A 27543-nucleotide genomic window follows, 5' to 3' on the forward strand; every position below is an offset into this window, starting at 1 on the left:
GTGGTACCAGTCACACCAAAGGCCCCTCGTCCACACATAAAGACACCAGGCAATGGAAGGTGCGGGAATTGTTACAGAGTTTTTATTGGGTTCCAGAAGCTTCAAATTAAATCTCTCTCTGCTTTGACCTGTAGAACAAAGTTCATTTCTCAGAAGAGAATCCCTCATTGCATACATTGTCAACACAAGCACAAATAAATATTGTCAGTTGTACACAATTATGGAAACTTCTATAGATTTCTTAACAATTTATATTGGGAAAAGAATAAAAGTAAAAGTTTGCCATTGTTAATTCTGGTTTCATGTGCCTGGCACAGTACTTTGTATTTTATCTTTTGTCTGTGCCTTATTAAAATGTCTTTTTGTGAGCACGGTGCTCATATCGAATGCAAGTCAACTCCTCCTTACCTTGCCAATGACAGGGATATCAACAGAACCCTAGGTTTATGCTCCCCGGTGAACCGAGCCTGAGGCAAAATCAGCTGTAATAATTCTAGTTACTGAAAGTAAAAAAGAGTATTAACAGTAGCAGCAAATTCGACACACAATTAAGTTATATTATTAAGCCTTCATTGTACTAGAATTTAAAGTGCCATTCGTGATACAAAAACTAATGCACCTGGCCTGAGCAGTTATAATATAAAATGTATAATCTTTACAGACTAACACAAAATAACTACCGTATTTTTCGCCGTATAAGACGCACTTTTTCTTCCCCAAAACTGGGGGGGAAAAGTTGGTGCATCTTATACGGCAAATACACACTTATCGCGGCGGTCCCTGCGGCCATCAACGGCCGGGACCCGCGGCTAATACAGGACATCACCGATCGCGGTGATGTCCTGTATTAACCCTTCAGATGCGGCGATCAGAGCTGACCGCCGCGCCTGATGCGAAAGTGACACTAACGCGGCTGCTCAGTCGGGCTGTTCGGGTCCACCGCGGTGAAATCGCGGTGTCCCGAACAGCTTACAGGACACCGGGAGGGACCTTACCTGCCTCCTCGGTGTCTGCTCCATGCCGGGATGCCCTGCATGGCCGGCGTTCTCCTTCAACGTCATCACGTCGTCGTGCACGCCATCTCGTCATTCAATAGGAGCGGCGTGCCTAGCGACGTGATGACGGCGACGTGATGACGGCGACGTAGAGCGTGGATCCCGGGGAAGAAGACGTCCGGAGCGTCGGGGACACCACGGGGACGCGGCGACAGCGATGGAGCTAAAACCTGGGTAGCGGTGACGAGTGGTGACGGGTCCGGAGCGGTGGGGACACGTGTGTACTACCTCCTATCCAGTGGTCTTCAACCTGCAGACCTCCAGATGTTGCAAAACTACAACTCCCAGCATGCCCGGACAGCCGTTGGCTGTCCGGGCATGCTAAGAGTTGTAGTTTTGCAACATCTGGAGGTCCGCAGGTTGTAGATCACTGTTGGGTTCAGAATCTTTTTTTTCTAGATTTTGCACCTTTAAAATTGGGTACGTCTGATATGCCGGTGCGTCCTATAGGGCGAAAAATACGGAATTCTACAATCATAACTGCATCAATTTACAATAAAACCTTTAAACCAAATATATAAATAGATAATACGATCCATCAAGAGGTACAATGTCCAAAATAGAACAAAATGGAAACAGTAATGTTTCTACACAGGATTTAACAGTAATTTCTTCATTTAGTGTCTTTGTAATCTTCCATTTTGCTTCTTTTCTCTCTCTGGTTCCCCCCCCCCCTCACCATGGCTGTAACAACTTCATATTTCCCTGAAATGCCTCCCAGTAATAGCTTTGACTCTATGAACATAAGCTGGTGCAGTAGTCATAGGGGAAAGTTTTTTTTAAGAAGAGAGAAACCCCCATAGGAATGTAGTTTCCACTTATAAATGTTTCATTTAACACTCTTCCAGCTCAAGAAATTTTGTGCAACAAAGATCCCAAATTACTCGGTGATGATTTATGACAAACAAACTATAGTCTTGTAGGATTTCTCACAAGCTTTGGCTAAATAACATTTTCACTTCTGGAATTGAAGAAAATGTGCAGACAGGTGAAAGACGATATAATGTGATTAATGACAAGTGAAAATGGGCAGGCAACTAACGTATAGGTGATGCTGCCCAACATAGATGGATACGTACTCATCAATATTTAGATTTATGATGTAACATTTCAAGCCATAAAATAAATGCTTATCCTTCAACACTATTTTTTTTTTGTTTAGATTTTTGCTTTTTCATAACTCTTTTATTTTTTTCATCCAAAGAATGAGAGCTTGCTTTTTGTTGGACCAGTTGTACTTAGTAATGACACCTTTAAGTTTTTGTTTACCCTAAAATGTACAGAAAACCCCCAAAAATATTGTTTGTTGTGGGGGGGGGGGGAGTTTTTTTATTTTATTTTTTACTTTTGTTGTTTTTTTACTACACATCCCAGTATGACTGACAACTTATCTTTATTCTGTAGGTCAATACAATTAAAGCAGTATCAATATTTACATAGCGTTTGTACTATGGTACTAATAAGTTTTATTTATTTTTTACAAAATATGCTTATAGTTGCTCTATAAGTGGAAATGGCGACTTCTGTCGCCATTTCCACTTACCTGCCACACGGTCACAGGATACCGTTTTCTCCTTAACTACACCTCTCCTCCGCAGCAATCCGGTCTGAGGAAGGTCATGTTTGACCGAAACGTCACATATATTTTTGGATTGCAAGAATAAAATTTACTACTATTTTCACCGCAAAGTGGAGTGCTATGTTATTATTGCTTTGAATCTACATGGGTTGGGACCCTAACAGTGCACCCACGCTTAGACAGAGAGTGCCGTATCTTCTATCAACATATGCTCTATTCTGACCGCTATAATTTTTTTTCTAATGTAGGGTGGGACCAATTTTTCTGATGTATGATGTGACCAAAAGTCTGCATTTATGACATTTGTTTTCTTTCATTTATGACATTTCCCATACAAGATCAATAATGTTCTTTTCAACCCCTTCCAGCTATAGGACGCATGCATACGTCTCAGCGCCCGACACGTTCGCGTGCTGGGACGTATGCATACGTCTTAGAGATCTCCTGCACTGCCGCTGCAGCTGCCAGGGCCGTGATTTTGCTGATCCTGGCAGCATTAACCCCATAGATGCCGTGATACGATTGTGGGTCGCCGTTGGTTGCTATGGCAGCAGGAGTTCAGATAATGACCTCCTATCTGCCTGCTACAGAAGCCTGTGAGATCCAGCCACAGGCTGGATCGCACAGGCTGTACTGTGTGCAGCTGATCGGGTCATACTGTGCTGCAGTACAAATGTATTGCAGCATAGTATAACCTATAAAAAGTTTAAAAAATAAAATAAGAAGTGTAAAAAAAAAAATATGCCCCTTTCCCAAAAAAATGCCCTGTATTATCACCAAAAAGGATCAAAAACACAAATTATATACATAATAGGTATAGCCACATCCGTAATGACATGTACTATAAAACGGTAATGTAAATTATCCTGTACGGTGAACGCCGTAAAAAAAAAAAACGCAAAATTCGACAATTTTAGTACAAATAGCAGAATAAAAAAGATCAAAAGTTAGCACATAGCACAAAAATGATACCAATGAAAAGTACTGCTCATCCTGCAAAAAATAAGCCCCCACTCAATGGCGTCAAACGAAAAACAAAAATAGGAAAAAGAACATAAAAAGCTATATAAAATGGGTATCGTCATAATCGTACTAATCCATAGAATAAATATAACATCACTTTTACCTAACAATGTACACCATTAAAAAATTGAAAAAAAAAGACAGAAATTTTCCAGTTTTTCACAATATTTTGGAGTTTTTCACAAAAAATGCTGCATGTGTCAACAAAAATGCACCACTTAGTACACTATGTCATGAAAAAACAATATCAGAATCGCTCCGCTTAGAAAAAGTTATTACCATTTAACCCCTTAAGGACGCAGGACGTAAATGTACGTCCTGGTGAGGTGGTACTTAACGCACCAGGACGTACATTTACGTCCTAAGCATAACCGCGGGCATCGGAGCGATGCCCGTGTCATGCGCGGCTGATCCCGGCTGCTGATCGCAGCCAGGGACCCGCCGGCAATGGCCGACGCCCGCGATCTCGCGGGCGTCCGCCATTAACCCCTCAGGTGCCGGGATCAATACAGATCCCGGCATCTGCGGCAGTTCGCGATTAAAATGAACGATCGGATCGCCCGCAGCGCTGCTGCGGGGATCCGATCATTCATAACGCCGCACGGAGGTCCCCTCACCTGCCTCCTTGCGGCTCCCGGCGTCTCCTGCTCTGGCCTGTGATCGAGCAGACCAGAGCAGGAGATGACCGATAATACTGATCTGTTCTATGTCCTATACATAGAACAGATCAGTATTAGCAATCATGGTATTGCTATGAATAGTCCCCTATGGGGACTATTCAAGTGTAAAAAAAAATGTAAAAAAATGTAAAAGTAAAAGTAAAAAAAAAGTGAAAAATCCCCTCCCCCAATAAAAAAGTAAAACGTCCGTTTTTTCCTATTTTACCCCCAAAAAGCGTAAAAAACATTTTTTATAGACATATTTGGTATCGCCGCGTGCGTAAATGTCCGAACTATTAAAATAAAATGTTAATGATCCCGTACGATGAACGGCGTGAACGAAAAAAAATTAAAAAAGTCCAAAATTCCTACTTTTTTAATACATTTTATTAAAAAAAAAATTATAAAAAATGTATTAAAAGTTTTTTATATGCAAATGTGGTATCAAAAAAAAGTACAGATCATGGCGCAAAAAATGAGCTCCCATACCGCCGCTTATACGGAAAAATAAAAAAGTTATAGGTCATCAAAATAAAGGTATTATAAACGTACTAATTTGGTTAAAAAGTTTGTGATTTTTTTTAAGCGCAACAATAATATAAAAGTATATAATAATGGGTATCATTTTAATTGTATTGACCCTCAGAATAAAGAACACATGTCATTTTTACCAGAAATTGTACGGCGTGAAAACAAAACCTTCCAAAATTAGCAAAATTGCGTTTTTCGTTTTAATTTCCCCACAAAAATAGTGTTTTTTGGTTGTGCCATACATTTTATGATATAATGAGTGATGTCATTACAAAGGACAACTGGTCGCGCAAAAAACAAGCCCTCATACTAGTCTGTGGATGAAAATATAAAAGAGTTATGATTTTTAGAAGGCGAGGAGGAAAAAATGAAAACGTAAAAATTAAATTGTCTGAGTCCTTAAGGCCAAAATGGGCTGAGTCCTTAAGGGGTTAAAGAGACACATGTCATATTTAAAAAAAAAAAAGAGCCTGGTCATTAAGGTAAAAAATGGGTCCGTCCTTAAGAGGTTAAATAGGTCAGACAATTCTGCTGAAATATCAAATACGTTTAGTTTTCTTTTTGTCTTTTTTTTTTTTTTTTTTTTTAGAAATGTGCATAATTTGCTCTTTATTGGGGGAATGGCTTAAAAAAACATTTATTTATTTACACTTTTTTAAGCAATGTTTGGATTTCTTATCCTGGTCAATGACAGGCATAGCATTGACCAGTGAGATCTGCACTTACCCAGTAGAGTCTGTCTGAGGCAGACTCTATTAGTAGATCACGGGCTTGTAATTTTTTATCAAAATGTATACTAACAACCTGCTAGGTTTTAAAATTATGCTGAGAAGCAAATAGATCAAAATACAAATGGTGGATGTGCAGCTATGTTTCTCGATTTTTGTTGTATATTTTATGTCTGTCTATACGGGTAATCTGGAGCTCAATCTGAAAACTATGAAAACTATGAAAACTGACCACTATGAAAATATATTATGAACTGTTATATACCAGTGATTAGAGATGAGCGAACTTACAGTAAATTCAATTCGTCACAAACTTCTCGGCTCGGCAGTTGATGACTTTTCCTGCATAAATTAGTTCAGCTTTCAGGTGCTCCGATGGGCTGGAAAAGGTGGATACAGTCCTAGGAGACTCTTTCCTAGGAATGTATCCACCTTTTCCAGCCCACCGGAGCACCTGAAGGCTGAACTAATTTACGTAGGATAAGTCATCAACTGCCGAGCCGAGAAGTTCGTGACGAATCGAATTTACTGTAAGTTCGCTCATCTCTACCAGTGATCTCTAAGCTGTAATCCATTTGCAACAGCTAAAAAGGATACCTGCAAAAAGGTTTATTCTTTGCTGCATGGAAATCCTCACGTTCCAGACTAAAGAATGCCACTGGATAGGTGCCGGGTTGGATCAAGAGCATCCAACTGGTGCTGGGGATTTTGGTGGGCTGAGTTTCCAGCACAGGCAGCGTGGTATAGTGTTGCTGCCTGTACCAGAGGTGAAAGCCTCACTTGCTAGTAATACAGCAGTCAAACCCCACCAATAAGCTTGTTATTCCTTATCCTATGATTATCTTATAATGTATATATTTATCCAGAGGAAGTGCAGCACACAGACTTTGGCAAACCAAGATAAATTTATTCCATCTCCAGCAGTGTTCACAAGGAGCATATAAACTGTTCAAAAAAAATAAAGGGGACACTTAAACAACACAATGTAAATCCAAGTTAACCTAACTTCTGTGAAATCACACTGTCCACTCAGGAAGCAACACTGATTGACAATCAATTTCACATGCTGTTGTGCAAAGGGAACAGACAACAGGTGGAAATTATAGGCTATTAGCAAGACAACCCCAATAAAGGAGTGGTTCTGCAGGTGGTGGCCACAGATCACGTCTCAGTTCCTATGCTTCCTGGCTAATGTTTTGGTCACTTTTAAATGCTGGTGGTGATTTCACTCTAGTGGTAGCATGAGACAGATTCTACAACCCGCACAAGTGGCTCAAGTAGTGCAGTTCATCCAGGATGGCACATCAATGTGAGCTGTGGCAAGAAGGTTTGCTGTGTCTGTCAGCGTAGTGTCCAGAGCATGAAGGCACTACCAGGAGACATGCCACTACATCAGTAGATGTGGAGAAGGCTGTAGGAGGGCAACAACCCAGCAGCAGGACCGCTACCTTCACCTTTGTGCAAGGAGGAGCAGGAGGAGCACTGCCAAAGCCCTGCAAAATGACCTCCAGCAGGCCACAAATCTGCATGTGTCCACTCAAATGACAGATAGCCTGACTGCCATTAGGTACCGAAATGAGATCCTCAGACCCCTTGTAAGACCATATGCTGTGTTACGCTGAGCGCTCCAGGCACCCTGCTTACCTCGATACGCTCACAGTGTGTGTCCCCAGGCAGCGCTCCGGTCACCCGGTCTCAGCGTGCGCGTCCCCGCTCTATAGGACGCGCGCGTGCCGGGACTCTTAAATTTAAAGGGCCAGTGCACCAGTGATTGGTGCCTGGTCCAAAGTGGTTAATCTAGGGTTAAAGGTTCTGCTTTGACTTAATTAGGCCTGCACCTGTGCACTGCCTATAAGTACCATCTCCTCCCACAGCTTCCTGACGGATCTTTGTTGCCTTAGTGCCCTAGAGAAAGCGTTTGTGTGTATTCCCTGCCTGTTGCTGAACCTGTTTGCTATTGACTACTGCCTGAGAACCGTTGCCGTCTGCCCTGACCTTTTGCTACGTCTGACCTCGCCTCTGCCTGATCCTCTTGCACCTTGCCTCATCTCAGCAGCCAGAGAGGTTGAGTCGCTACTGGGTGGAACGACCTGGGGGTTACCTGCCGCAGCAAGACCATCTTGCTTTGCGGTGGGCTCTGGTGAAAACCAGTAACTCCTTAGACTCCGTTTCCCTGGTACGGCCCACGTCATCTCCTCTCTGGCACAGCGGATCCACCTCCAGCTCCTGCTAGCTCCTGCCAGTCCGGATCCTGACATGCTGGTGCAGTTGGCCCTGGGTTTCTCCTAATGCAAGACAATGCTACACCTCATGTGGCTGGAGTGTATCAGCAGTTCCTGCAAGAGGAAGGAATTGATGCTATGGACTGGTTCGCCCATTCCCCAGTCCTGTGCCTCGCATCTCCTCACCACCTGTGTGTTCGAGCCGTGCCATGGGTAGCGACCTGGGTGCCGCCTGCCGCAGCATGTCCGTCCTGCTTTGCGGCGGGCTCTAGTGAAAACTAGCGGCACCTTAGACTCCGCTCCCTGGTACAGTCCGAGTCATCTGCCACCCAGGTGCAGCCGATCCACATCCACTGGTGTTCCAGTTTTCTGAAACGTGAGTGTTACAGTTAGATCCGGCCATGGATCCCGCTGAGGTACACCTGCCTGAAGTCTCGGATCTTCCCTCCGTTGTGGTATGCCAGTCCCAGCAGTTGGCCCAAAAGGCGCAGCAATTTTCTCAACTTTCAGCCATGATGCAACAGCTTTTGGCCTTGCAACAGCAGCATGTATCACAATCTGGCCCACTCCCACCTCCAGCTCCTGCAGTGTCTTCTGGCTCCCAGCTACACCTGCATTTACCTCTCAAGTACGATGGGGATTCCAAGTGATGCAGAGGCTTTGTTACATAGTGCTCCATGCACTTGAAGCTCATGGCTGAACTGTTTCCAACGGAACGTACGAAGGTCGCCTTTGTCATTAGTCTGCTGTCCGGAAAAGCCTTGCTTGGGCTACACCCCTTTTGGGACCGTTGTGATCCAGTATCCTCCAACTTGTCGTCCTTCTTGGCAGAATTTCGCAGTGTCTTTGAGGAACCAGCACGTGCCTCTTCAGCTGAGACAGCGTTGCTGAACCTGTCAAGGGAATTCTACCATTGGTGACTACGCGGTTCAATTCCGCATTCTAGCCTCTGAACTTGCCTGGAATGATGAGGCCTTATGTGCCACATTCAAAAAAGGACTGTCTAGCAGGATTAAAGATGCCCTTGCTGCACGTGATACTCCATCTTCTTTGATAGAACTTATCCACTTGGCCACACGCATTGATGTGCGTTTTGATGAGAGACAACAGGAACTGAGCTTAGAGAGGGAACCTGCCCGCCTGACACCCATGTTTCAATGTCCAGCTCTTCAGTTTCCTGCGCCTCCTGCCGAAGAGGCTATACAAGGAGATCATTCTCGTCTTACACAACAGGAGAGATCACGACGATGCAATGAGAATTTATACTTGTATTGTGCTAGCCCGGAGCACTTTCTCAAGGACTGTACAGTTCACCCGCACCTAGGGTACGTGGGAGAGGCGTCCCTGGGTGTGAAAACTACCTCTCCACGCTTAACTATTCCTGTACAAGTCTTCGCTTCAGCCTAGTTTTCCTTCAGTGCTACAGATTTTTTGGATTCTGGATAAGCAGGTGACTTTATTGATGCAGCTTTAGTCCACAAGTATCATCTTCCCCTTACTCAGCTTGCCAAGCCCTTGTTCATCTCCTCTGTTAATGGACAAAATCTGGACTGTAAGGTTCACTTCTGTACCAAATCTCTCGTCATGCAAGTGGGAGTATCGCATAAAGAAAAGATTGAATTCTATGTTCTGCCACACTGTACTTCTGAGATTATTCTTGGCCTTCCTTGGCTGCAACGCCATTCCTCACAACTGGAATGGAGAACTGGAGAAATAATTTGCTGGGGACAATCCTGTCAAAATTTTTGCCTCCATCCAGTTCTGCGTAAAGTTGTTTCTAGTCTTCCTCCTTTACCTGGCCTGCCACCATCTTTCCAAGATTTCTCAGATGTTTTCTGCAAGAAAAAGTCTCTGCCTCCACATCATCCTTATGACTGCCCTATTGATCTTTTGCCTCGCACCACTCCTCCTCATGGAAGGGTATACCCTCTATCAGTTCCTGAGACCAAAGCCATGGCTGAGTATATCCAGGAGAATCTCCAAAAGGGATTTATCTGTAAGTCCTCTTCTCCTGCCGGAGCAGGTTTCTTCTTTGTAGGGAAGAAGGATGGCTCACTCCGTCCATGTATTGACTACAGGGGGACTTAACAAAATCACGGTCAAGAACCGTTACCCTCTACCTCTTATCTCAGAACTTTTTGACCGTCTACGTGGTGCCAAGGTCTTCTCCAAGTTGGACTTACGCGGTGTGTATGACCTCATTCGTATCCGCAAGGAAGATGAATGGAAAACGGCCTTCAATACTCGTGACGGACATTTTGAGTATCTTGTAATGCCTTTTGGTCTCTACAATGCTCCAGCCATTTTGTCAATGATATCTTCCATGATCTTCTCTACACCTGTGTTGTCGAATACCTAGATGACATCCTGATCTTCTCTTCCAACCTAGAGGAGCATCGTTCTCATGTTAGTCTGGTTCTTCAGCGACTTCGGAAGAATCATCTCTACGCCAAACTGCAGAAATACCTGTTCAAGAAATCTAGTCTTCCATTTCTTGGCTACATTGTCTCTCATCGGGGCCTGCAGATGGATCCAGGTAAGTTGTCAGCAGTATTGGATTGGCCTCATCCTTCGGGCCTACGTGCTATTCCACGCTTTCTGGGATTCGCTAACTATTATCGTCAGTTTATCCCACATTTTTCATCCTTGGTTGCTCCTATTGTCGCTCTCACTAAGAAGGCATCTAATCCTAAATATTGGCCTCAAGAGGCTGAAGAGGCCTCCTCCCATTTAAAGTCTGCGTTTGCCTCAGCTCCCGTGCTAACAAGACCTGATCCGGAGAGGCCCTTTGCTTTGGAGGTTGATGCCTCATCTATTGGAGCGGGTGCCATTCTCACTCAGAAAAATGCCAAGGGTAAGAGTGTAACTTGTGGGTTCTTCTCCAAGACATTCTCTCCTGCTGAGAGGAATTACTCCATTGGAGATTGTGAACTCCTCACTATCAAGATAGCTTTGAAGGAATGGCGACATTGGAAGGTTCTTCTTATCCGGTCAGCATCTACTCCGACCATAAGAATCTTCTATACCTTCAGTCTGCTTAGCGTTTGAACCCCTGCCAGGCAAGATGGTCGCTGTTCTTTTCTAGGTTCAACTTCTTCATTCACTTCCTTCCAGCAGACAAGAACATCAGGGCTACTGCTCTCTCCAGGTCCTCTGATGTCATTGGTTTGGACTCCACGCCTAGGCCTATTATTCCTCCTGACCTTTTGATTCCTGACGCTCCTGCCGAGATTCAGCAGGTTCCTCCGGGAAAATCCTTTGTGCCCATGAGATTGAGATGCAAGGTCCTGAAATGGGGTCATTCTTCCTTGACAGCAGGACATCCAGGAATACGCAAGACTCTACTTCTTATTTCCCGGCACTACTGGTGGCCCCATCTTGAACATGATGCTTCTGATTTTGTTCGGTCCTGTGAAACATGTGCCCATGGCAAAACTCCTTGACAGAGACCTGCAGGACTCTTACAGCCTTTACCCATTCCAGAGACTCCCTGGTCCCATATCGCCATGGATTTCATTACCGATTTGCCACCATCTCATAATAACACTGTCATCTGGGTCATTGTAGATCGTTTTCCAAGATGGCTCATTTCATCCCTCTACCAGGTCTTCCTTCTGCCCCGCAGATCGCAAAGTACTTCTTGTAACATGTCTTTCGTTTACATGCTCTTCCTCAGCATATCATTTCGGATCGAGGTGTGCAGTTTGTCTCTAAGTTCTGGCAAGCCCTTTGTAACCGTCTGGACATCAATCTGGACTTCTCCTCGGCCTACCACCCTCAGTCCAACCGTCAGGTGGAGAGGGTTAATCAAATCCTTGAGACTTATCTTCGGCATTTTGTTTCAGCTCGCCAAGATGATTGGGTAGACCTTCCCCCCTGGGCTGAATTCTCATATAATCATAAGGATTCCGAGTCCACAAGGTCGTCCCCCTTTTTTTTTTTTTTTTTGTCTACAGACTTCATCTCCGTTCTCCTCTTCCTCTCCCAGTCTCCTCCGGTGTGCTTGCTGTTGATGAGCTGGTCCGTGACTTCTCCACCATCTGGCAACAGACCCGACAGTCATTATCTCAGGCTTCTTCACGCATGAAGGCGCAAGGGGATAAAAGTAGAACACCTCCTTTGTCCTTCTCTCCTGGTGACATGGTGTGGCTTTAATCCAAGTACATCCGCTTCAAGATCCCTTGTTACAAGCTTGGTCCCCACTACCTTGGTTCCTTCCAGATTCTACAAAAAATCAATCCTGTCTTCCTACAAACTCTGTCTACCTGCTACATTACGTATTCCCAATTCTTTCCACATCTCTCTCCTCAAGACTCTTGTCATAAACCAGTTCTAGGAAAAGGAGGGGGAGACCAAAGGGGGGTGCTGAAACATTATGCGCTCCAGCCGCATAATCTGGCCGAGAGCGCATGGTCCCCTTACCTGCTGCTGCCGACGGGACTGGGACTTGCATTGCGGGACACGCCCCCATGCGAGCCACAGTCCATCACTCTCCGGGTGTTTTTCCTGCCTCCGCCTCTGCCTCTCTGCTCCGGCGCACCTGTCCCCATCCCCTAGGGTGCGCCCACCGGAGCTTTAAGATTTAAAGGGCCAGTACGCTCATGAGTGTAATTCACCTCTGTCTCATTTATGCGTTCCTCCACCCTCCTCACTCCCCTGCCGGATCTTTGTTGCCTTGTGCTTTAGAGAAAGCGTTCCTCAGTATTGCCTTGCCATGTATCTGATCCCTTGCTTTGTGACTTTGACCTTGCTCCTCTGCCGCCTGCCTACTGAACTCCTGCTATGTCTTGACTACACTACTGTGCCGCCTGCCCTGACCTTCTGCTATGCAGACTACGAGCTGCCTTATCCCTCCAGTGCCTCGCATCCCCTCAGCCGCCTGTGTGGTTGAGCCGTACCAGGGGTAGTGACCTGGGTGCCGCCTGCCGCAGCAAGTCCATCCCACTTTGCGGCGGGCTCTGTTGAAAACCAGTGGCACCTTAGACTCTGCTCCCTGATATGATCCGAGTCATCTGCCACACAAGTCCAGCGGATCCACATCCATGAGTGTTCCAGTCTTCTGAAACATGAGTGTTACAATCACTACACCTTGTAGTGACTGGATAATACCATTTTACTATTGTTGAATAAAATCCACAATATGCAGAGAGGGACCAATATTCCCCATACACTGACTATATAGAGATAGGTACCAGCACTTCACAGGCTTTGCAGACCATACAGATGATTACATAAAGTTACATCCGATGACCCACTAATATCTTTCCTGATCAGAGTTGCTCATTTTTCTTATCCTTTTGTCCTGGGCATCATGAATAGTGTTGAGCGGCATAGGCCATATTCGAATTCGCGATATTTGGCGAATATATGGACGAATATTTGTCATATATTCGCTAAATTCGCATATTCGTAATATTCGCATTATATTTTCGCTTATGCAAAAATCCGTATATGCAAAAATTTGCATAAACGAAAATTTGCATATATGAAAATTAGCATATGCGAAAATTTGCATAAGCGAAAATTCGTACGCCAGTCTCACACAGTAGTATTAGAGCCTTCTTTACACCACAAAGCTGGAAGCAGATAGGGAAGATCACTGTGATGTGTACTGTGGAGAAAAAAAAAATGAATATTCGTAATTGCGAATATATATAGTGCTATATTCGTGAATATTCGCGAATTCGCGAATATGCGATATTCGCGAATAAAATTCGCATTGCGAATATTCGCGAGCAACACTAATCATAAAGACTTCTCCCGGACATGGCTCTTCTTTACACAATATGCAGGACACACACTTTAGGTTCCTCACTCCAGCACACTCTTCACCTCTATACAAACTCCCCATCTGTACTGCCCCCCCCCGTGCTCCTATATAGTATATGGCCCCATATGTGCTCCTATATATATAGTATAATGTCCCATTTGTGCTCCTATATAGTATAATGCTCCTCTGTGCTCCTAAATAGTATAAGGTCCACCTCTGCTCCTATATAGTATAAGGGCCCCCTGTGCATACAGAAAGGCCCCCTCTGTAGCTCTTGTCTTTGTTGGTCTTCTCCCTCTCTCAACTTCTGGCGTAAGTAATGTGGGATACAAACCCTGCTTACTCTGGAAGTCCCAGTAGCCCTGTGTTTTAACTCTATGTGTGTCTTAAAGGTGCTATGGGTTCCAGCATGTGTGCCAGATGCCTGAGCTTGGAGCCCCTTCTTATGCACAAATAGGATAAGTAGGAATGGAAACAAAAGTCTTTACCAAGAATGAACAGAATACAATAGGCCAAAGGACATGACTTTAGATAGAAACAGAGAGAGCAGTGCTCAGACGAACAACTGATTCCAGAAACCTTTCACAAATCTATTTGAAACCAAGCTGAGCAAATAATTGAGCAGTTGGCTGACCTCAAATAGTGACCTCCTGTCACCTCCCTGCATTACTGTGCCCAGTTATTGCACTACAGATCCCAGCAGTGTCACTGCAGAACAAGCCCATAAAAGCTATCACATTACAATACAAAGCAAGCTGAGCAAAACAATGGGCTGACCTGTATTTCAACATAAATATGCATTAATTGAATGTAGAATAGGTATTTTAGGCGAGGTCACATGTATGTTCTGGGTTTCATAAAACATATTGTATTTCTACCTGAGTTTAACATAAATATGCGTTAATGGCATTTATTATGAATGTGGGATACGCATTTTAGGCCAAGTTGCCAGTATTTTCTGTGTTGTATCATTCATAGTGTTTCTCTATGTGTTTCTACCTGTAAATATGCATTGAAAGTGCTGAGAGAGAACATGGAATAGGCATTTGAGACCAAGTTACATGTATTTTCTGAGTTTAATCAAACATAGTATTTCTTCGCACATTGAAAGCGTTAAAAGTGAATGTGGAATTAGCATTTTTGGCCAAGCTTTATGTATTTCCTTGGTTCAATCAGATTTATCAAAATCTGTCAAGAGGAAAAGTTGCCCATAGCAACCAATCATATTGCTTCTTTCATTTTTGAAAAGTCCTCTGAAAAAAATCAAAGTAGCGATCTACTGGTTGCTATGGACAACTCATCAAATTTTCCTCTGCACAGATTTTAATAAATTTCCCCCATAGTGTTTCTACCTGTAGTATTTAACATAAATATATATTCAAAGCATTGAGAGTGAATATTAACCCTTCAAGGACCAAGGGCGTACAGGTACGCCCTTGGTCCTGCTCTTCTGATATAACGCGGGGTTACACAGTAATCCCGCATCATATCACGGCGGGCCCGGCGTCATAGTGAAGCCGGGACCCGCCTCTAATAGCGCGCAGCGCCGATCGCGGCGCCGCGCGGTATTAACCCTTTAGCCGCGCGCTCAGAGCTGAGCCGCGCAGCTAAAAGTGAAACCGAAAGTGGCCGGCTAGCTCAGTCGGGCTGTTCGGGATAGCCGCGGCTAATCACGGCATCCCGAACAGCTGACAGGACAGCGGGAGGGCCCCTTCCTGCCTCCTCGCTGTCCGATCGCCGAATGACTGCTCAGTGCCTGAGATCCAGGCATGAGCAGTCATGCGGCAGAATCGTTGATCACTGGTTTCTTATGAGAAACCAGTGATCAATGATGAAGATCAGTGTGTGCAGTGTTATAGGTCCCTATGGGACCTATAACACTGCAAAAAAAAGTGGAAAAAAAAAAGTGAATAAAGGTCATTTAACTCCTCCCCTATTAAAAGTTTGAATCACCCCCTTTTGCAATAAAAAAAAAAACACGGTGTAAATAAAAATAAACATATATGGTATCACCGCGTGCAAAAATGTCCGAATTATAAAAATATATCATTAATTAAATCACTCGGTCAATGGCGTGCGTGCAAAAAAATTCCAAAGTCCAAAATAGTGCATTTTTGGTCACTTTTTATATCATTTAAAAATGAATAAAAAGCGATCAATAAGTCCTATCAATGCAAAAATGGTACCGTTAAAAACTTCAGATCACGGCGCAAAAAATGAGCCCTCATACCGCCCCATACACGGAAAAATAAAAAAGTTATAGGGGTCAGAAGATGACAATTTATGTAGTTGCATGTAGTTATGATTTTTTCCAGAAGCCCGACAAAATCAAACCTATATAAGTAGGGTATCATTTTAATCGTATGGACCTACAGAATAAAGATAAGGTGTCATTTTTACCAAAAAATGTACTACGTAGAAACGGAAGCCCCCAAAAGTTACAAAACAGCGTTTTTTTTTTCAATTTTGTCGCACAATGATTTTTTTTTCCGTTTCACCGTAGATTTTTGGGCAAAATGACTGACGTCATTACAAAGTAGAATTGGTGGCGCAAAAAATAAGCCATCATATGGATTTTTAGGTGCAAAATTGAAAGAGTTATGATTTTTTAAAGGCAAGGAGCAAAAAACGAAAATGCAAAAACGGAAAAAACCCCAGTCCTTAAGGGGTTAAATACGCATTTTATACCAAGTTGCCTGTATTTTCTAGGTTTAATTAAACATATAGGGGGATATTAATCAAGATATTTAGAGTCTTTTTTTGCTTACCCCAGGCGCACAAAAAGTTGCATGTGCGACTAAGCACTTTTTTGTGCAACTCTTGTGGGTAAGCATAAAGTTGCAAACAGCCTTACCTATGCAAATTTCAGTTTTTACTTTGCAGTGTCGCACATAGGCCAAAAAAAAAGTTGCAAACCCCATTAAAATAGTCGCAAGTCTACTCCAGGCCTGACATGTAGTGCATAACTTCCTTACGTGAGCAAATTTAAAAAGTCACAAAACAACTGAAACTTTTGTGTTTTGCTTATGTGCTCCAAATATATCAGACCCCTGTGTTATGAAATATGTAGCACATAAGCAAAATGAAAGCAAAAAAAATATGCCTTCAGAACTCGCTTACCAAAGCAAACAATGATAAATGTCCCCCATAGTGTTTCTACCTGTGTTTAACATAAATTTGCATTAAAAGCATTGAGAGGGAAATTTGAGTTGTAGTTTCTCCCCCACTTAGCTACAGCTAACACTAATCCACCACTACCTGCTTTCAGCTATCTACTACAAATGCCACCAGTTCACCACTGCCTGCTATCTGCTAGTTACTACTACCACTAGTCCACCACTGTCTGCCTTCCACTGGCTACTTCAACTACCCCCAGTACACCACCCTTGCTGTTGCTACTACCGGCAGGGACTACACATACACAACTCTTGATCCCAAAAAGAGGGCAAATATTTTTTTTTGGGCTCTTCATACAAAACCTATTTCTTCTTCACCACCAATCCTGTTGCAACTCCCAAAAGAGAGAATTTTTAGATCGCTTGAAAAAAGCCATTGCATCTTCTTAACAAAACCTGTTGCAACTCCCAAAATGGCATTTGATAATTTTTTGACTTTTCAATATTTACAATAGCTCTTTTCTATTTTGACACACCATTACAAATCCTTTTGCAACTTCCAAAAAGCCAGAATTTTTGGAACGTTTGGAAAAGCCATTGCATATTTTGATACCTCAGTGGGCATTTTAACTCTGGCAGGAATCTGCATCTTTAGTTTAGCTTTATAAAAAAAAAAATACGCTAGTGCAGTGTGTTTTTAAACATGCTCTTAGTTACCATGGGTTACTGTATGTCGCCATAACTTTTACATTTACTTAGCCATAAAACCACTTTAAAAACTACTTGAATTCCTTCCAGGGTGACCATAGCAGTGTTATACAGAGCTTTAGAGCTCTTGAAGTGTTATACACATGTTTTGAGGCTTATTTCATTGCAGGTTCATGAAAAACCTGTTCATCCAGGAAACATGACTAGTATAGGTGGAGCAAAGTTTTGTAATCTAGCATCCAGTATACATCATTACATACATAACATACACATAACATTCTTATGGCACTAGATTTTCCTGCTGAAAAGTTCCCTTTAAATTATTATATAGAATGCCACATATGGTTCTCCATTATCTGCAGCATAAATCACACGAATATCTAATCAATGATTAAAATGTAATTTACAATCACTGTAGAACTGACACCAACCTCCAATAATGCACCATAGTAAATCATTTTAAGCCAGCAGACCAGTAACCAGTGCTGGGTCCACACCTTCCCATATGCTCCCCCACCTGAGCCAGTTGTATGTATATTTATTTCATGATATTTAGATTTTCAAAGCTTCTTTACTGTCAAGTAGAATTTTCCATACAATTTACATATTCAATACCTGAAGTAAGTATTGGCCAGTTCCCAGATCCACTCCCCAGTGACCTGTTCTATTCACATGCAGTTCATATCTCTTCATAATACTGTATTTATGTAATATGTAATATACATCTTATTTGTATGCATCTTTAGAAGGGTACTCCGGTGGCCAATGTGTTTTTTCAGTTTCTACTTACCCTTGCAGATGAGTTTTTTCTTATTTCTGGTCTCGTGCTTGCTCTTTGTTTGTCTTTCTTTTCCTTTCTTTGCACAAGTGTGTCCATGTAGTGTAGCATCTAATTCCGTTTTGCCTTTGTTTTAGAAACTACAGCTCCCAGCATTCCTTGTAGCCTGTCTCCTCTTTTAGTGCCCTACCCAACTTGTTTTGCGTTGCCACCCAGCCCTGTTTGTGGCCAGATTTTTTTTTCCCCTTTAGCACGCCCTTTCCCAGTCCTGCTCATTAGTATACTTTGCCTCTTTTTCTGGTCTGTAGGTGTGCTTATTATTGGTTGGGAGGTAAACACATTGTCAGCCCAATCATCTGGGTCCATGACATGTGACCAGGATGTTGGCCAGTCAGTGTCTGATACCATGCTTGGCTGTGACCTATTAGACTTGTCCTTGCCGTCTCTCTGTGTTTACACAAGATGACAGCGGGAGGATGGATGTCTCCTCCCGCTGTCAGGCAGCCCTGCACCCGTGGCTCACAAATCACTCATTCCCCAACGTGGGGAGAATGTGCAGCGCTGTGGCTCACAGTTAACCCTCGCTTTTGGGGGGGGGGAGAAGCAGAGCAGCGCCCGCGGGTTACGTATGATTAGTTCCCGATGTGGGGACTGCGGGGTGAGAAGCTGACAAAGTGCCTGCTGGGGGGATCATGACAGCGCTGCAGCTGACATGTTACTAATTCCATCGCCATGGGGACCGTGAGCCCGCAGGGGGAATCATGATAGCTGATTCCCCCCGCAGGTGCACAGTCCCCATGGTGGAGAAGGGGTTACATGTCAGCCGCAGCGCTGATACAGGATATTCAGTACACTGTGAGCCGCGGGTGCAGGGCTGGCTGACAGCGGGAGGAGACACCCATCCTCCCGCTGTCATCTTGTACTATGTAAAAAAGGAAGGGAGAGAACGGAACTCCCAACAACAACAATTCAATGTCTATTCATTACAGGGGGTGTAAAAGAGGCAAAACCATTTCAGGAGAGAAAATAACAGCAACGCCTGCAGCACAGACATCTTGTCCATAACAGTGAACAAACATGGCCGCGAGTCTGGACGACAATTAAATGCAACCAGAAAAACTTCTGACCTTCCATCACAGAAAAGAGGTCAGTAAAAATACATCTGTGGACAGATGTATAACATGTGAATTACAAAAGTGCTAAACAAACACGCTAGATAACCATAAAACTGCAATATCAGAGTACCCCTTTAAGAAAAATGCCCTTCTTGCTCGCATAAAGTAATAATCTGTTCTATGGCACATAATAAATGAAACAGGAATCTACAATTACTAGATGGCTATTTTATCAATTAAACTTTGTATTTAAGGCTATTTTACATTATTTACCTGAACGCTTACTACTGAGTGTAAAGAGTGTAAGAAAAATAGGATACATGTAGCAAATCATTCAAAAAAAACTGCAGAAATAAATAATCATACGAATGAGTTTTTCACAGCCATAAAAATATGTATGCAATATATGAAATCAAACTAAAAACCTGTGTATTTGCAAGTTTGTAATAGAGCTACTGGCTTGCATTATTTTATAGGAGTTTGATACCTAGCATTTAAATACTCTTATATTTAAAATATAATATTTCTAAAATTTGAGACAATGTGAATTACATTATTTTTAATGTAATCATAACATTGGTAAATTAAACTGAAACTGAAATATAGATATAGTCCTGCTATACTTTTTGCATTTTGCAATCTGAAATCTCAAAATGTATATATTTTATTATTTTATAAAATGAATATACAAATTGCTATACCATAAATGGGATTAATCATCTACTATGCAAAAAAATGTAAACAAGATTTAGATCTCTTCTGACATAAGGAACAGCAGCTGTCAAAATGACAGAGACCCCAATGGACACTATTAGGGCCTGCAGACGACCATTTGTATCTGAAACAACAGGCTATTCATTGCACTTGTGCAATGGCAATTCCCCAGTTTTTGAAATGGTGGCTTATCATCTGTGATTTTACTTGTGTAATTGTTCTTATAAATACTCGACAAAACAATAAGACAAAACAACTAGACAAAACCATAAGAAAACCATTATTTTTCAGTCAAGCTTAAATGACAAGCCCCATGCTGATAAGTACAGAAAAACGTATCCCCTATCTGGCGGATAGGGGAAAAGTTTTTCTGTACTTATCGGCATGGGACTTGTCCTTTAACTCTTTCTGACACACCTGCCTTTACTGTTAACACCCCTTATTTCTTAGTAACACCCCTTATTTCTTAGTAACACAGGTTATATCATTGTTAATTAACTTTATTATTGTGCTATAAACATCTGTTCATTTGTTTTAGCGGCATAATATGTCAGACCTGACAGAGTTCAAAAAGGGAATGATTGTTGGAGCATGCCTGGTAGGGGCATCTGAGACCCGAGTTATTGAGTTGGTGGTCGTGTCGAGGTCTACTGTTTTCATCATCACATCTCAGTATACAAAGACCAGCAAAACATATGCAGTCAAAGCCAAAGCTTGACGTGATGGACAGAAGAGCACTTTATCAAATTGTAGCCTTTAAGGGCCACTAGAATATGTGTGTGTTTTTAGCTACAATTTGATGAAGTGCTTATGCCATGCTTTGTTTTGTTTTATGTTTTGCCTGTCTTTGCATACTGTGGTGTGCTCAAGGAGGCAGTACTAGTCAATATAGCAATAATAACCAGCAGCGCAAGTAAAAATAAGGCTGTACTAGTTATTGTCACGCACCTGGATGCAGATGTCACGGAGCAGGTAGTGGATCCTCTACCTGTGTGTCAGATGACTCGTACTGTGTCGGGAGGCGGAGTCTAAGGTGCCGCTGGTCTTCACCAGAGCCCGCTGCAAAGCGGGATGGATTTGCTGCGGCAGGCGACACCCAGGTCGCTACCCCCAATACGGCTCGACCACACAGGTAACTAGGCAAGGCAAAGTACAGGAGGACGAGACAGAGGCGTAGTCAACCTAGCAGAAGGTCAGGACAGGCGGCAAAGGTTCGTAGTCAAAAAACGTAGCGGGAAGGTCTGGGTACACGGGTATGGCAAACATGCAATAGGATACGCTTTCTCTCAGGCAATAGGCACTGAAGATCCGGCAGGGGGGTGTGGGAGGTGCAGGAACTTATAATGTGTTGTCAGGTGTACATACTAATCAAGAGCGCACTGGCCCTTTAAATTACAGCGCCAGAAGCAGCAGAGCGGGGTAAGTGACGGGCTGGGATTCGCATGCGGGCACGTTCCGCGATGCGAATCCCAGCCCCGCCAACAGAAAGGGACCCCGGGACACTGCGCTCACGGCCAGAGTTTGCGGCCGGAGCGCAGCGCGTGACAGTTATTTTTTCTGATAATATAAAGAAAGCCGTATACTAAAAAATGTGTGTATCCAAATGGCATATGGGGGGGGGGGATGGCATAGATTAATCTAGATCCCACACTCATCTGGATCAGGGTTGAATGGCTTAGTGTATGTTTTATGTAACAAATCCATCTTTTGCCTTATTTTCCAATGGAAGAAAAAGCAACCTATATTTTTGGGGTTCATATATCCATTTGAGGCTCAGTCTAATACAACAGCTCTAGTATAGCATTGCTTTGCTCACAATTTACCTTTCCAGATAGGAAGAATCTATATTTGTTACAAATTACAGAGGTAAATATTCTAAATATTCAAAAAGCAGTGGAATATGATGGGAAAATGGAGCAGTGTTTGCTTCAAAATAAGATAACTAATAACACAGTTTAGAAAGTTGGCAAACTTTAAAATGCATTTATGAACAAAAGACACGATTTCTTTTCCAAATAGCTTACACTTAAGGGAATAATTTTTCTCCAACTAGTCTTTTTGAAATGAAATCTTTTCTTTAAAACATGATTAAGAATAAGCGCAGGCTATTGAAAATGTCACTGTTTGTTCAGCTTGTCACTATATGGAAATAGATAAAAGCCCTACTTCCAAAGCAACAAGCAAATGTTTCTGAATTAAACTGTGAGAACAATTATGCTGTGCACCACCTAGAATGTACCTGTAGATATCGGTATGTGGGGCACTGCTAAAATCCAAATCCTGGAACACATCTGTGGAATAAGAATCAAGATATTAAATGTGCAGTTTCCACATGATTTATCTCGAGCTTCTTTGCATACATTAAAAAAAGATGTGCCATTTTATATTAAAGGTGATTTCAGAAATGCAAATAATGTCATTTAAAAATATAAAAACATAAAACTATCATTTTAATTCTTATATTTAAAACATGTAGGAGCCGAATTGATGCCAGACATTTCAGACAGAATGTTCTGGTGCAAACGACAATGGGGGAATCTATCAATGGTTCATGTGCAGGCAAGAACTTGTAAATGTTTGCGCAAGAGATTATTTGCGCAAAATGTGTGTTTCCTTTTACTGTCTAGAGCTAAATTTAGAGACATATTCTTTTTTTCTAAGCTTTTTTAATTTTTTATTGAAATCTTTTTTCATAATTATTTTGTACATTATTATAGGGAAAGCCATCTTCTCTGAGCTGTTTTTCCCAGCATTTAGTAAAAAGCTTTAGAGCAAGCCCCACAGACAACAGACACTGCTCTTTACAACGGGAGTTTTTTCTACACATGTTCTGTGACCTGCACAAAGGACATTGTGCATGACGAGGGAGCCTGAGCTATGAGCATCAGCATCAGCTATTCTGAATTGTGTTTCATCTATTTGTGATAAGGAGGAGAATGCTGAAAAGTGATCTGTACAGAACAGGACGTGTCAGCTTCTTATTAGGACTAGTGGCCAAACAGAAAATGTAAAGATTTCTGGATTATTTTATCAATAATCTTAAAAAAATTTTTAAGGGTACGTAACATATTTCACACTGCAGAAAATGAGCTATGAGCATGCACATGGCTTTCCCACTGTAACCCTGTGTGTGTAATAAGGTTTTGAGGTGGGCCCACGCAACACGGCAGGTAGCCCTGTGTATCTGCTCAAAGCAGAATCTGCAGCGTATTTCCCACAGCATGCACAGCGGATATGCTACATGTGTAGCTAGCCTTAAGCATTACTATCATTTAAAAAAACAACCTTTGACCTTATGTCCAGATAAATCACAAGTTGAGCTTTAAGCAGAGGAAGAGCATGGCAGTGCGCTCCACTTGCCAGTTGGCCAGTAAATGCAACCTTTTTCACTCTATAGACTTATGCAATGAAAAGGTTGAATTTAAGTGACAGTCGGTGAGAGAGGCGCATGCTGATGCATACTTCACCCAACTGTAACTCGCAATTGCCATGGCTCTCAGGAGTGAGACTTGGTACAATCTCAATGTCTAAGGAATATGTCAAAAGTTGTTCTAAATGATAGGGATGCTTTATCATAAAAACTTGATTTAAACAATAGGTGATTTTCTAATGACCTATTCCCTTCATTTCCTAAATCTGTAGCAAAAAAAAGCAGCACCTTAATCCCATAAAAAAAACAGTGGCAAGCCCAACATTGAAGCCTGTCCCTCATATGAGAACAATAAAATGCACAGAGTCCCTCCTAGCTTTATACACATAGGAATTGGACTCTGAGTACTGGGTTTTGGCCTTTAAAGACAGGAAATAAACATCCCCCACACTTGGGGTGACGTATGGAGATGGCTGCTTGCCTAACTGAGAGTCACCCGCAGGAAGGCTAATCCAATCACCAGAGATAGCCTATGTGATCTGATGAAGTGGAGAGAACCCTGAAACACATTATCATGTTGTATGCAATTTTAGTTACTAAATGAAGATTCATTGTGGAGAACTCAGTGGTGTTGTCATTCTTTGGACTTACGTTCTTTTGCTTTTCTACACTTTGCGCCAAGGACAACAAGTGGGTTGAGCGTGGCATAAATTAGAGCCAAATTTACCACAATACTACAATTTATGCCTGCAAGCAGGTATAAATTTTGACTACTAAAAAAAAAGAAGAAAAAAAGAAAAGAAAAATTGACTACTAAATTGTAGCTGAAATCTACGCCAACTCAGTAAGGACACATGGGCAGTCTCCGATGCACCCAGATGTATGTACAGATGGGAACCTCTTCATAAATCTAGTGTGATCATGCACTTGCAGGGAATTTCTTAAGGCCAGGGTCACACTGCAGAATTTTAGTGGTGTAGCTTTCCTCTACCAATATTTTGGCAGAATTCACTGCAGAACACATTGCTGTCTATGGGGATCGGCAATGTCTGCATGGTCCTACTGCCAGATACCTACAGAAACTGTGAATGGAATATTTACATGCAGACATTCATAGTGTGAACCTGGACAAAGACTAGCTTCAGTCTTACTAAATCCCATTCAGCCTCCCCACCTAGAGGTTTTTATTTAATGCATATTTTTCTAACATTACAAAATTAAAATCCTGTGTATATGTAATCCACTAGGGCACTTGCAACTTAGTGTATTCTCCAACTTTCATATATAGTGTTCTGGTTCATGTTTACACTCATCTTTTTTGTTAGTAAAAAAAACATAACAGCTCAGTATTTTAACCTAAAACACAATGGCAAATATTAATAAATAGCTCTCAGTGGGGGTGGGGACCGCTGTGAGTCTGCTATGTGGATTGTATCATTTTTGTGTACACCCCTATTTCTTACTATACACAAATATCTATAATTTATATGAAGCCACTAATTATGTTATTCAGTAAAGGTTTTGAAATTGTATCATTATTGGAATTATGAATATTTAGATTATATATTTTCCTAATTTTTCTTTAATCCAAAACATTGCCAAAATGTCAGCTGCACTATCCGTCAGCACCTAAAGTGTCAAAGAATATCCATATAACCACAATGCTTGAAGTGTAATATTGTACTGAATATTGTTCCTACAGCTTTTCCTTTCAATTACTTTAATTCTTAAATATGAACAATAGGTGAGCTCATCTCTAGGACTCCTGGTAGTTTTTCTTTAGACAGGTACATAGATAAAGAGTCAAGCTCTTTGTTCCACCGTCCGCATAAAATGTTTTTCATCTTTCTTCTATGCCATTTAAACTTTAACCCAGTTGTAACTTGAACTAGCTTGACTCATGATTCAAAGGTATCTAGATAAAAAGTCCACTCACCCCCCTCGGAAATATAGCTTGAACGCTTCATTTGTCTATGCTTCTTTTAACTTCTTCTGGGTCCTTATTCTTTTAATTTTTCTCTTTTTTTATCTCCAAGGTAAAAGCTTTATAGCCACAAGCTTTCCAAGTCTACCAGCAGGCTTGATTTTGAAGGGGAAAAAAAAACATGAAGTAAAAGACCAAACCACAACGTTTACAAAAATGGAGATATTCAAATTCACAACTCGACCTGTATGTTACTGCTATATATATATATATATATATATATATATATATATATATATATAGTCAGTCTTTAAATATAATCATGTCTTTCAAAAGCTGGGGAATAACTGAGGACAGACACTTACTGTAACAGGGTGGTGTCCAGCACAGGTACAATACATACATGTAGCAGAGACAAATAGCAGTACAGAATATACTATCTAACTACTTACATACCTGGCTGCCTAACTACCTACCTACATATCTTGCTACCTACCTACATACCTGGCTACCTAACTATGTACATTCCTGGCCTTCATACATGGCTGCCTAATTTCCTAGCTAGCAACCTACCTACCTACCTGGCTAGTCACCTACCTACATATCTGGCTTCCTGATCTAATTACCTAGTTAACTATTTACCTGGCTACCTACCTACCTGCCCTTTTACTGTGCAGGACACCAAGGAGGTTTTTATAACAGTTTGGGGGCTTATAGATAAAAATATTGTGTAGAGGAGGGGACGGCACTGGAAAAATGTCTAACATGTTTGTCCTGCAGATGGTAAGAGATGGACATGGTGGTCTGATCTGGACGGAGAAGAAAAGGAAAGAGGACGCTGCTGATCAGAAAAGACGTAATTGTGATCTAGAGAGTGCTTCAGTATATAGCACATAGTAAAGAGTAGTACAGTACATGTAGTACACATAAATAGCACTACAGTTTGTGTAGCATGGGTAGACAACAGAACAGTTCATTTTATGCAGGTAAATAGCAGTATGGTTTATGTGGTATTGGTTGAGAGTCATAAAATTCATGTAGACCAAGTAGATTGCATGCCATACAGCTAAATAGCAGTACGGTATTTGTAATATTGTTTTTTTTTAAAAAAGCCATATAATGCATGTAGCACAAGTAGATGGCAGTACAGTGAATTAAGCACACATAGATAGTTGTACAGTACATGTAACAAAGATAGATAGCAGCATGATACATGTGGTATATACAGTACATGTAGTACAGGTTGATGACAGACCAGGTACATGCAGTTTTGATACAGTGTTTATATTGAGAAAGCAAGAAGTAGTTCCAGATAGGGTATGTTTACACAGCAGAAGTTTTTTTTGCACAATTTCCATCTGGAAAATTTCAGCAAACAGCATGTTCTGCCGCTGGTAGTAGAGATGAGCAAATTTTTTGAAAAATTTGATACAGCAGATTTCCCCAAAAAATTTGGTTCGGTCCGAATTTATTCGCAAACAATCTATATTAAAAACAGCTATTTCTGGCCTACAGAAGGCCTCAATAGGGGGTGTAGAACCACTTTGACTTGCTGTAATAGGGTGTGTTTTGGCTTATTGAAATTATACTGTTATTCAGCATGACATGCAGATCAGAAGCATCTCTATTAGAATCACTGTCACAGAGCGGCACAATGACAGAGCCTGGAGGTGGCATCAGCATCAGTAGACCACATTGTGGCTGAATGACAGCCTGGAGGTGGCAGAAGCATGAGGAGACCATATAGTAGTCAAATGACACAGCGTGGAGGTGGCGGCAGCATGAGGAGACCACATAGTGGTTGAATGACACAGCCTGGAGTTGGAAGCAGCATATAGTGGCTGAATGACGCAGCCAGGAGTTTGCGGCAGTATGAGGAGAACATATAGTGGCTGAATTACACAGCGTGGAGGTGGCGGCAGCATGAGGAGAACATATAGTCGCTGAATGACACAGCGTGGAGGTGGAAGAAGCAGGAGAAGTCCATATAGCTTCAATAGGGGTGTAGAACACTTTACCATGTCCTAAAACACATAGGGAGTGTGCTCTGTTTGTAAAATAATACTAATTCAGTATGACATGCAGCTTACAGGCATCGCTATTAGAATCACTGCCACAGAGCATCTGGATGTGGCAGCAGGGAGACCATATGGCGTCAAAATTGAAGAGAATAAAGAGATTTTTTATGTTATTTTTATTTAATTTAATCTGAATTTATTTACATTATTTGAGTACCCATTCTGGTGAGCAT

General features: G+C 42.0%; 1 long non-coding RNA gene across 1 annotated transcript; it reads right to left on the reverse strand.

The window, feature by feature from the left end:
- Window positions 1–437: 437 nt before the first annotated feature.
- On the reverse strand, window positions 438–25424 carry LOC130277682 (uncharacterized). Its single transcript, XR_008845525.1, has 3 exons — window positions 25305–25424; window positions 22238–22289; window positions 438–500 (listed from the first exon to the last, which is right to left on the reverse strand). It is a non-coding gene; the product is annotated as an uncharacterized LOC130277682 (long non-coding RNA).
- Between the last annotated feature and the right edge of the window lie 2119 nt (window positions 25425–27543).

Source organism: Hyla sarda, chromosome 6, assembly GCF_029499605.1.
Source record: "Hyla sarda isolate aHylSar1 chromosome 6, aHylSar1.hap1, whole genome shotgun sequence".
Taxonomy (NCBI): Eukaryota; Metazoa; Chordata; class Amphibia; order Anura; family Hylidae; genus Hyla; species Hyla sarda.